At 31.9% G+C, this 11,314-nt stretch overlaps 1 long non-coding RNA gene across 8 annotated transcripts; it reads right to left on the bottom strand.

Annotated features, from left to right (window-relative positions):
• Position 1: 1 nt before the first annotated feature.
• On the bottom strand, positions 2-10,927 carry LOC123896764. 8 transcript variants are annotated; one of them, XR_006804569.1, is made up of 6 exons: positions 10,893-10,927; positions 10,559-10,796; positions 8,581-10,454; positions 8,406-8,473; positions 8,210-8,267; positions 2-8,057 (listed from the first exon to the last, which is right to left on the bottom strand). It is a non-coding gene; the product is annotated as an uncharacterized LOC123896764 (long non-coding RNA). The 8 variants fall into 8 exon arrangements; XR_006804567.1 differs by having other exon boundaries at positions 8,220-8,267; XR_006804571.1 differs by having other exon boundaries at positions 8,220-8,267; positions 8,369-8,473; positions 10,559-10,927.
• Positions 10,928-11,314: the final 387 nt, after the last annotated feature.

The raw sequence follows: 11,314 nt of genomic DNA, 5'->3' as shown, positions 1-11,314 counted from the left end.
CAACAAATCAAAACTTGAGTCTCCATGTGTTGACAGAAGATATTATTTTGACAAACCAAGCTGCAGAAAAAGCATATTCATTGGTCAAAAAAAAGCAAGCTCAAGTTCAATTTATATGTCATGTACTCGAAGCACAAAATTTAAAATAAAGAATGACTCATTGTAATAGGTCATGTAATCGAAGCACAAAATTTAAAATGAAGAATGACTCGTTGAAAAAATGTGGATAATCTGAATGCATTCTCCAATAATAACCATAGTTCAGCTCTCTGCCTGCCACAAATATCCCGTGTCAAACACTCAAACCCACACAGAAAACTCAAAGAAATTGACAAAAGTAGATACTGATTATTATCAAACAAAGACTGAAATGTAAAGAGCCTTAGTAGAGATGACCAAATTATAGCCTAGCACCAGTAGATAATATACAACACAGAATGTAGAGATGATGATTCATGAAAACAAATTTGCCGTAAAATAAGAGTCAACAGAAATGTGATAACAGTGTGAACATCATATGTCCAGAATCGTGGATAATTATTTTCAATTACATTATCAAAAAACTAAATGTAAGAAAACCGAAGGTGTAAAGGAGTAAAATGATTCACAATCAAGAAGATTGTGCCAAAATGAACCTGATTGCTTGATACTACATAGCAAGTTATAGCTTCAAAACAAACTCCACGAGAGAAAACAGTCATGTATCAAGTTTCGCAAAACATTACCATTTTCTTATACTCAATTGGAAACGCCTTATAACAGAAAATTCACATGAGAACTCCAGAATTAAGAGAACGAAATAATCAACAAGAAAAGAATATGAACGCAACACATGAAAATCACAGAAGAGAAAGATATAGAACCTGAAGAAATCATATGTTCACTGACTACTTCTCCTGAAACACCAAAGAGTAAATAACAAATCAACATATATATACTCTCAGAGTGGATGAAGAAATTTTAAAACAAAAAAAAAATTTAATAGATATCACCAAACCAAAAATGATAGGCTCCATGCTATGTAGAATTTTATTAATTTGACAAATCATGCTGCAGAGAAAACATCAAACTTCAATTCGTATATGTCGAGCCAAGAAATAAAAATGAAGAACAACTCAATGAAAAAATGGAATGAACAACTCGATAAAAATGAAGAACTCAATGAAAAAAGTTCAATTCGTATATGTCATTCTCCGTTCTTATCTGTTGCTAGAATAGAGGACTTCTCAGCTCTCTGCAAAATGGATAAAAAGAGTATTTCAATTAAAAGACAAGTCAAGAGAAGTGTAATTGGGTGAATTTCTTGATATCTACAATATGAAAAAAGCATATCACTAACAATCTCCTATTCTCGTTTATAGGAACCCTGAAATTAAGCAATCATGGAAAAAACAACCTGGCCAACAGATCAAGAAATCAAGAAACAAAAGAAATTGAACACATGAACAAGCAAACATTAGAATCGAAAAATTAAAATGACATCTTCTCATGCAGAACCAAAGACTAAATACCAAATCAAGAAATATATATGATATAAGAATTAATAAAGAAAGATTAAAACAAATGTTTTACTAAAGATCGCCAAACCAAATCTCGAGGCTCCATGCTATGAAGAAAGACAAGCTGCGAAAAACACATTCAAAGTTCAATTCACTTATTATGCATCAAAGCCAAGAAATAAAAATTATAAAAGATTGTTCATTGAAGAAATTCAATTTATCTATCTGATTGTTCTCTGTTCTTATCCATTCAATCAAGAATTGCCATTTGGACTTCAGCTCGCTGCAAAACCGTCAAGGCACGTCTGAATTATCTATTATCTAACAGAAGAATTATAACAATAAATTTATACAAATAATTCTTGATTACTGATAAGTAAAAGAAGATTGATGAGAAGTTTTATCGTGTAAAATTTTGATTCTTGATTGGCTACAATATGAGATTAAGCAACACGATTCAAGGAACAGAAACAGATATATGTAAAAAGGACCAATTATATCACAAGGATGAATGAGAAAGGAGCAAGTAGCATTTAAATTTCTTGATAGAAGACACATAATACAAGAAGAGGCACTCATCTCCTACTTCTCCACTCCAAACAGAAAAATTAACAAGGTGCGGTGTGATTCAGAAAGGAGCCCTCTGTTGCAGATCAAACCCATGTATACCACAGACCCTGCGAATACCACAGATGATACATGTGCAGAAATATTACGCCGCAACAAATAGTTGTAGAAAATAAACAAAAAACAACAAAAAGATTTCTTCAAACCAAGCCACTGATCCCTGGAATCATAGTTACGAAGTGAACCCCACAAAGTTGTTGCAATTTTTCACACTGCAGAAAAACATGTACACAATTCAATTTATGTCTAGTAATTGAATCCCAGAAATTAAAATAAATAAGAACGATTCATTGAAGGAATTTTATTTATCTATCTGGAACCATTCTCTGGAATTTTATCTATCTCTGGAATCATAGTTACAAAGTGAACCCCACAAATTTGTGGCAATTTTAATAGATAATCACCAAATCAAAATGCTATGCTCCATGCTATGAAGAAAGTTATTAGTTTGAGAAATCAAACCACACTTCAGAAAAACAATATATATTCAAAATTCAATTTCTCCATTCTTGTCCACTGTATCAGGATCTCACAGCTGGCTGGAAAGAGGAAAGGATATCTCGCTACAAAAAGGATAAAGGATCTCTCGATTATCAAATGATGAATTATAAAAATTATACAAATAATTCTTGATAACCTTTCGTAAAGTAAGAGTCATTCTAAGTGTGATAACAGATCTGAGAAACTCACGTTACTATGTAAATCGCTAGATATCTAGATTATAGAAGCAAGTCAAAGAATATAGAACTGCAAACACTAAAGTTCATCCATCAAGGAGCAAATCAAAAGAAACCTTTAGGAGGATAAAAATCAAGAAATATATGCTCTCAAAATCAATAAAGATTGAAACAAAAAGAATTTACTAGGCAACAGCAAATCAAAGTTATTATTTTGACAAACCAAACGGCAGAAAAAGCAAATTCATTGGTCAAAAAAAAGCAAGCTCAAGTTCAATTTATATGTCATGTACTCAAAGCACAAAATTTTATATGTCATGTACTCAAAAGCACAAAATTTAAAATAAAGAATGACTCATGGAAAAAATGTGGATTATCTAAACCCATTCTCCAATAATAACCAATCTTCATCTCTCTGATAATAACCATACTTCAGCTCTCTGCCTGCCACAAATATCCCGTGTCAAACCCACATAGAAAACTCAAAGAAATAGCCAAAAGTAGATACTGATTATTATCAAACAAAGCCTGAAATGTAAAGAGCCTCAGTAGAGATGACCAAACTATACCCTAGTGACAGTAGAGAGTATACGACACAGCCTGTAGAGATGATGATTCATGAAAACAAATTTGCATCAAATTTCAAGGTCGTTGTGTTTCCATATCAACAGACAATTTCAGATTCCTCCTAATAAAGAGAAGTGCTTGGGCCACTGTTATTAACAGGATATCCTTTAAGCCTAGCAACATAACTGGTTGATACATGTAAATTGGTTGACAGAAGATTAGTAGTACAAAGGGAAAAGGCACTTATCTCCTATTTCTCCCCTTCGCAGACCAAAATTAACTAGGTGCAGTGTTATTGAGAAAGGAGATGTCTTTTGCACACTAATCTCTTGTAAGACATACCCTGTGAACACCAGGAGATGTGTAGAAAAATTATGCCACGACAAATCATCGTAGAAATATCAAGAAAAACAATAAATATTTCTCCAAACCTAAGGTGTAAAGGAGTAAAATGATTCACAATTAAGAAGATTGTGCCAAAAGGAACCTGATTGCTTGATACTACATAGCATGATATAGCTTTGAAACAAACTACACAGCAGAAAACAAACAGTTTCAATTCACAATTCAACCTGGGTGATAATCATGTATCAAGTTTCACAAAACATTACCATTATCTGGTACTCAATTGGAAACACCTTAAAACAGAAAATTCACATGAGAATTCCAGCACTCTGCCAACTAATTAAACGCAGAACAACAAACTTTAAAATTGTAACCAACAATAAACAAATCAAACTTCAGAATTACGAGAACGAAATAATCACCAAGAAAAAGAATGAGAATGCAACACATGATCACAGAAGAGGAAGATATAAAACCCGAAGAAATCATATGTTCACTGACTACTTCTCCTGAAACACCAAAGAGTAAATAACTAATCAACATATATATACTCTCAAAGTGGATGAAGAAATTTTAAAAACAAAGAAGAATTTTAAAAACTTCAATTTGTATATCAGCCAAGAAATAAAAATGAAGAACAACTAATGAAAAACTGAAAAAACTAATTTATCTATTGGTGTCATTCTCTGTTCTTATCTGTTGCTAGAATAGAAGACTTCTCAGCAAAATGTATAAAAAGTGTATAAAATGTATAAAGAATTATATACAAAAATTAGACAAATAATTCTTGATAATCGAGTTAAAAGAAGAGTTGAGAAGTGTAATTGCGTGAATTTCTTGATATAGAAAGGCATATCACTAACAATCTCCTATTCTCGTATATAGCAAACCTGAAATTAAGCAATCATGGAAAAAACAACCTGGCCAACAGATCAAGAAACAAAAGAAAATTGAACACAACAGGCAAACTTCAGAATTGAAAAATTAAAATCACATCTTCTCCTGCAGAACCAAAGAGTAAACACCAAATCAAGAAATCAAGAAATATATGATATACGAATCGATAAAGAAAGATTGAAACAAATGTTTTTACTATGACCGCCAAACCAAATATCGAGGCACCATGCTATGAAGAAAGTTATTATTTTGACAAACCAAGCTGCAGAAAACGCGTTCAAACTTCAATTAATTTATTTTGCATCATCAAAGCCAAGAAATAAAAATATAAAAAGGAACGATTCATTGAAGAAATTCGAATTATCTATCTCATTGTTCTCTGTTCTTATCCATTCAATCAAGAATTGCTATTTGGACTTCAGCTCACTGCAAAACCGACAACGCACGTCTCAATTATCTATTATCTAATGAAGAATTATATCAATAAATGCAAATAATTCTTGATGACTGATAAGTAAAAAAAGATTCATGAGAAGTGTGATCGTGTAAAATTCTGATTCTTGATGGCTGCAATATGAGATTAAGCAATCACGGAGCACACAATCTGGCCAACATATCAAGAAATCAAGAAATATAAGTATACTATACGAATAAGAAAAAATAATAAGAATTAATCAAAAAAGATTGGAACGGATATTTTTTACTAGAGACACAAAACCAGAGGCTCCATAAGGAAGTTATGGAAGAACCATGCTGCAGAAAAACACGTTCACAGTCCAATTCGTTTATCTTGCATCAAAGCCAAGAAAAAATAAAAACCATAAAGAAGGACACTCATTGAAGGAAATTGATTTATCTATCTGATAAGTAAACGGAGATTTATGAGAAGCAATCATCAGATGGCTACAATATCAGATTTAAGCAATCACGGAGCACAACATATCAAAAAATATATACTATAAGAATAAGTTCAATTTTTTGAACAGGAAAAATAGTTTAATTAATGCAAAAGATTGAAAGGATATAATTTACTAGAGATCACCAAATCACAAAACCAGAGGCTCCCCAAGAAAGTTATTGAAGAATCATGCTGCAGAAAACCACATTCACGGTTCAATTCGATTATCTTGCATCAAGGGCAAAGAAAAAATAAAAACCATAAAAGAAGGACACTCATTGAAGAAAATTTGTTTTATCTATCTGATTGTTCTCCGTTCTTATGCGTCGAATCAAGTATCGCGAAACGTTTTAGATCCAATCTCGATTATCTCCGGCAGCTCGCTGCAAAATCTTGGAAACCTATCCGTAAAATAAGGGTCAACAGAAATGTGATAACAGATCTGAGAAAAGGATGTTACAACGTAGATCCCGAATAATTTTTGTCTATAAAACCAGATCCATGAAAAAAAGGAACAACAAACCCTTAAATTAAGTCATCACAGAGGAAACCAGAACAAACAAAACCTTTAGAATCATAAAATTCCTACAGCACCAAATAGTAAATCAAAAATAAATATTTGCTCTCAGAATCAACAAAGAAAGACTGAAACGAAAAGAACAAGTCCAGAAGGGGCAAAGGCACTTATCTCTACTTTCCCCACTTCAGACAAAAATTAACAAGGTGCGATGTGATTGATAAAAGAGGCTTCTATTGCACACCAAACCCATGTAACACTTACCTGTGAAGAACATCATAGGTCCAGAATCATGGATAATTTTTGTCAGATTACATTGTCAAAAAACTAAATGTAAGAAAACCTAAGGTGTAAAAAAAGCTAAATGTAAGGAAAACCTAAGGGGTAAAGGAGTAAAATGATAAACAATCAAGAAGATTTTGCCAAAATGAACCTGATTGCTTGATACTACATAGCAAGTTTCGCAATCAAGAAGAATGTAAAAAAACTACATGGTAGAAAACAGACAGTTTCAATTCACAATTCAACCTGGCGTGGTAATCATGTGTCAAGTTTCGCAAAACATTATTACCATTATCTGATGTTCAATTGGAAACACCTTAAAACAGAAAATTCACATGAGAACTCCAGCATTCTGCCAACAAATTAAACAAAACAACAAACTCCAAAATTGAAACCAACAATAAACAAATCAAACTTCAGAATTAAGAGAACCAAATAATCAACAAAAAAAGAATACGAACGCAACACATGAAAATCACAGAAGAGGAAGATACAGAACCCGACGAAATCATATGTTCATTGACTACTTCTCCTGAAACACCAAAGAGTAAATAACAAATCAACATATATATACTCTCAGAGTGGATGAAGAAATTTTAAAACAAAAAAATATTGAACAGATATCACCAAATCAAAAATGATAGGCTCCATGCTATGTACAATTTTATTAACTTGACAAATCACGGACATAGCAAACATGTTCAAATTTCAATTCATATATGTGAATCCAAGAAATAAAAATGAAGAACAACTAATGGGAAAAAAAAAAACTGATTTATCTATTGGTGTCATTCTCCATTCTTATCTGTGCTAGAATAGAAGACTTCTCAGCTCACTGCAAAATGGATAAGAAGTGTATCTCGATTATCCAATTATGAAGAATTATATACAATATTTAGACAAATAATTCTTGATAACCGATTTAAAAGAAGAGTCGAGAGAAGTGTGATTGCTGAATTTGTTGATAACGACGGTGATAAAAGCATATCACTAACAATCTCCTATTCTCGTTTATAGCAACCCCGAAATTAAGCAATCATGGAAAGAACAACCTGGCCAACAGATCAAGAAATCAAGAAACAAAAGAGAATTGAACACAACAGGCAAACTTTAGAATTGAAAAATTAAGATCACATCTTCTCCTGCAGAACCAAAGAGTTAATAGCAAATCATATGATATAAGAATCAATAAAGAAAATTGCAACAAATGTTTTTACTAAATACCGCCAAACCAAATCTCGAGGCTCCATGCGATAAAGAAAGTTATTATTTTGACAAACCAAGCTGCAGAAAACACGTTCAAAGTTCAATTAATTTATTTTGCATGAAAGCCAAGAAATAAAAATTAAAACAGAACGATTCATTGAAGAAATTCGATTTATCTATCTGATTATTCTCTGTTCTTATCCGTTCAATCAAGAATGGCTATTTGGACTTCAGCTCGCTGCAAAATCGACAACAAGCGTCTCAATTATCTATTATCTAACCAAATCTCGAGGCGCCATGCTATGAAGAAAGTTATTATTTTGACAAACCAAGCTGCAGAAAACATGTTCAAAGTTCAATTCATTTATTTTGCATCAAAGCCAAGAAATAAAAATTAAAAAAGAATGATTCATTGAAGAAATTTGATTTATCTATCTGGTTGTTCTCTGTTCTTATCTACTCAATCAAGATTTATATATCTGATTGTTCTCTCTCTGTTCTTTATCTACTCAATCAAGAATCGCTATTTGGACTTTAGCTCGCTGCAAAACCGACAACACACGTCTCAATTATCTATTATCTAATGAGGAATTATATCAATAAATTTATAGAAATAATTCTTGATGGCTACAATATGAGAATAAGCATAAATAATAAGAATTAATGAAAAAAGATTGAAATGAATATTTTTTACTAGAAATCACCATTTCACAAAAGCAGAGGATCCATAAGAAAGTTATTGAAGAACCATGCTGCAGAAAAACACGTTCACAATTCAATTCATTTATCTTGCATCAAACCCAAGAAAAAATAAAAACAACAAAGAAGGACACTCATTGAAGAAAATTGATACGTTAATAGCAGTAGGTCATTAAAATAAGAACAGCAACCTCCAAGGTCATCAGCTTACTGCAAAACAGACGTGTATATCTTGATTATCCAAGAAAGAGATGGGCATCTACATTCAAGGAAGAAACAAAACTCATTAAATTCAAAAGGCTTAGAATCTTGTATGTTACACACTCACACTCCTGATGCAAAAACTGCTAAACTAGCAGGGGACACCTTCATATCAAGACGTTTAGATCACGGCTAGAAAAAAACCCCACAAAGCTGTCCACTTTCTTCAGAATTGAGTAAACTTTCGCACTGTCAATTATATGTCAAAAACCTAAATATAAGAAAACAGTACAATGATGGGGTAGTGTGGCAAATAGTTGTAGAAAAAAAAGAAGAAAAAAGACAAAAGATTAGCATAATTCTCTAAACCAAGCCTCTGATCAGCATATCACAAATACAATATCACAAAGTTGTCCCAACTTTTCCAGAATCGTGTAATACAGAAAGATGTCATACAGAAACATTAATGTAAGGAAACAGTAGTGAGCTGAACTATTCAGATAAAACCAGCAACCCTACTCGCACATCAATATCTCTCGCACGTAACCATGGAACGAAAACAAAAAAGACTGGACACTAAAACACAGAGAATAACTGAAATGAAAATGAAGTTTGCCAACAGAGAATAACTGATACACAATTGGAAACACCTTAAAACAGAAAATTCAAATGAGAACTCCAGCATTCTGCCAACAAATTAAATGCAGAACACCAGTTTACATAGTATAATATTTGTTACTAATGAGGAGTTAGAAGAACCGTAAATGAAACTCTAACAAACACAACAACCAGATCATTAAAATTAAAATAAGAACAACAAACTCCAAAATTGAAACCAACAATAAACCAATCAAACTTCAGAATTAAGAGAACAAAATAATCAACAAGAATAAGAACGCAACACATGAAAATCACAGAAGAGGGAGATATAGAAACCGAAGAAATCCTATGTTCACTGATTACTTCTCCTGAAACACCAAAATGTAAATAAAAAATCAACATATATATATACTCTCAGATTGGATGAAGAAATTTTAAAACAGAAAATAATTTTATAGATATTACCAAATCAAAAATGATAGATTCCATGCTTTGTAGAATTTTATTAATTTGACAAATCACGCTAGAGAGAAAACAATTTCAAACTTCAATTCATATATTTTGAGCCAAAAAAAAAAATGAAGAACAACTCAATGAAAAAACTGATTTATCTATTGGTGTCATTCTCCGTTCTTATGTTGCTAGAATATAACTGCAAAATGGATAAAGTGTATCTTGATTATCCAATTATGAAGAATTATATACAAAATTTAGACAAATAATCTTGATAACCGATTTAAAAGAAGAGTCAAGAGAAGTGTTGATTGTGTCAATTTCTTGTTATCTACAATAGGGAAAAAGCATATATCACTAGCAATCTCTTGTTCTAGTTTATAGCAACCATGGAAAACACAACCTGGCCAACAAATCAACATATCAAGGAATCAAGAAACAAAAGAAAATTGAACACAAGAACAAGCAAACTTTAGAATAAAATATTTTAAATCATATCTTCTACCAAAGAACCAAATAGTAAATACCAAATCAAGAAATATGATATAAGAATCAATAAAGAAAGGTTGAAACAAATTTTTTATTAAAGATAGCCAAACCAAATCTCGAGGCACCATGCTATGAAGCAAGTTAGTATTTTGACTTCAGTTCACTGCAAAACCAACAATGCACGTCTCAATTATCTATTATCTAACAGAAGAATTATAACAATAAATTTATACAAATAATAATTCCTAATGACTGATAAGTAAAAGATTCATGAAAATGTGATCGTGTAAAATTCTGATTCTTGATGCCTACAATATGGTATTAAGCAATCACGGAGCAGAGAATCTGGCCAACATATCAAGAAATCAAGAAATATAAAGTGTGAGAATAAGAATAAGTTTAATTGATGAAAAAAGATTGAAAGAATATTTTTTTATTAGAGATCACCAAATCACAACAAACTAGAGGCTCCATAAGAAAGTTATTGAAGAATCATGCTGCAGAAAAACACATTCAAGGTTCAATTCGATTATCTTGCATCAAGGCCAAAGAAAAAATAAAAACCATAAAGAAGGACACTCATCGAAGAAAATTGATTTACCTATCTGATTGTTCTCCGTTCTCATGCATCGAATCAAGAACCCTAAAACGTTTCAGCTTGCTGCAAAATCGATAAACGCAAATCTCGATTAACCATTGAAGAATTGTGAAATTCTTGATATCTATAATCCGAAAATAGCATATGAAAACGCAATTCAACAACGATATCCATGAAATCGAAGAAATCAAGAACTGCAAACCCTAAAATCGAGTCATTTAATCGAGTTTGAGAAGCCGATCTGAAGAAGAAGAAGAAGAACAATCAAAACTGTGCAATGAAAAAATTCAAGATTATCAACAAAGTAGTAATTAAGAATTTAGGATGAAGAACAAACGAGAGAGATATAGAGCGTGCTCCTTTGACGAGGATGAGGAAGACTTGATTGATAGCAGAGGCGGTTTATATAGAAGGCGGGGTCAGCATAGATGGCTAAGATAACGCGGATGGTGAAATATTCAACGGTAATGATGCAATTTAAAAATACAAACGTTGGATAAGATATTGTTGGACTTATTTTTTTTTTTTTTTTACGAATCGTTGGACCTTACTGTCAGTTAGCTTACCAATTTTTTTTTTAATTTTTATTTTAATGAAGTTAGCTTACCAAATTTGAGTGAACGCATATCATATCGTTCTCTAAAACAATACAGTAGTATTAATTTGAGTGAACACATATCGTATCGTTCTCTAAAACAATACAGTAGTACTACTATCTTTCAACAAAAAAAAAACAATACAGTACTTTTTTCTTTTTCT

This window comes from Trifolium pratense, linkage group LG7 (genome assembly GCF_020283565.1).
Source record: "Trifolium pratense cultivar HEN17-A07 linkage group LG7, ARS_RC_1.1, whole genome shotgun sequence".
NCBI lineage: Eukaryota > Viridiplantae > Streptophyta > Magnoliopsida > Fabales > Fabaceae > Trifolium > Trifolium pratense.
This window is presented reverse-complemented; position numbering and strand designations above follow the sequence as displayed.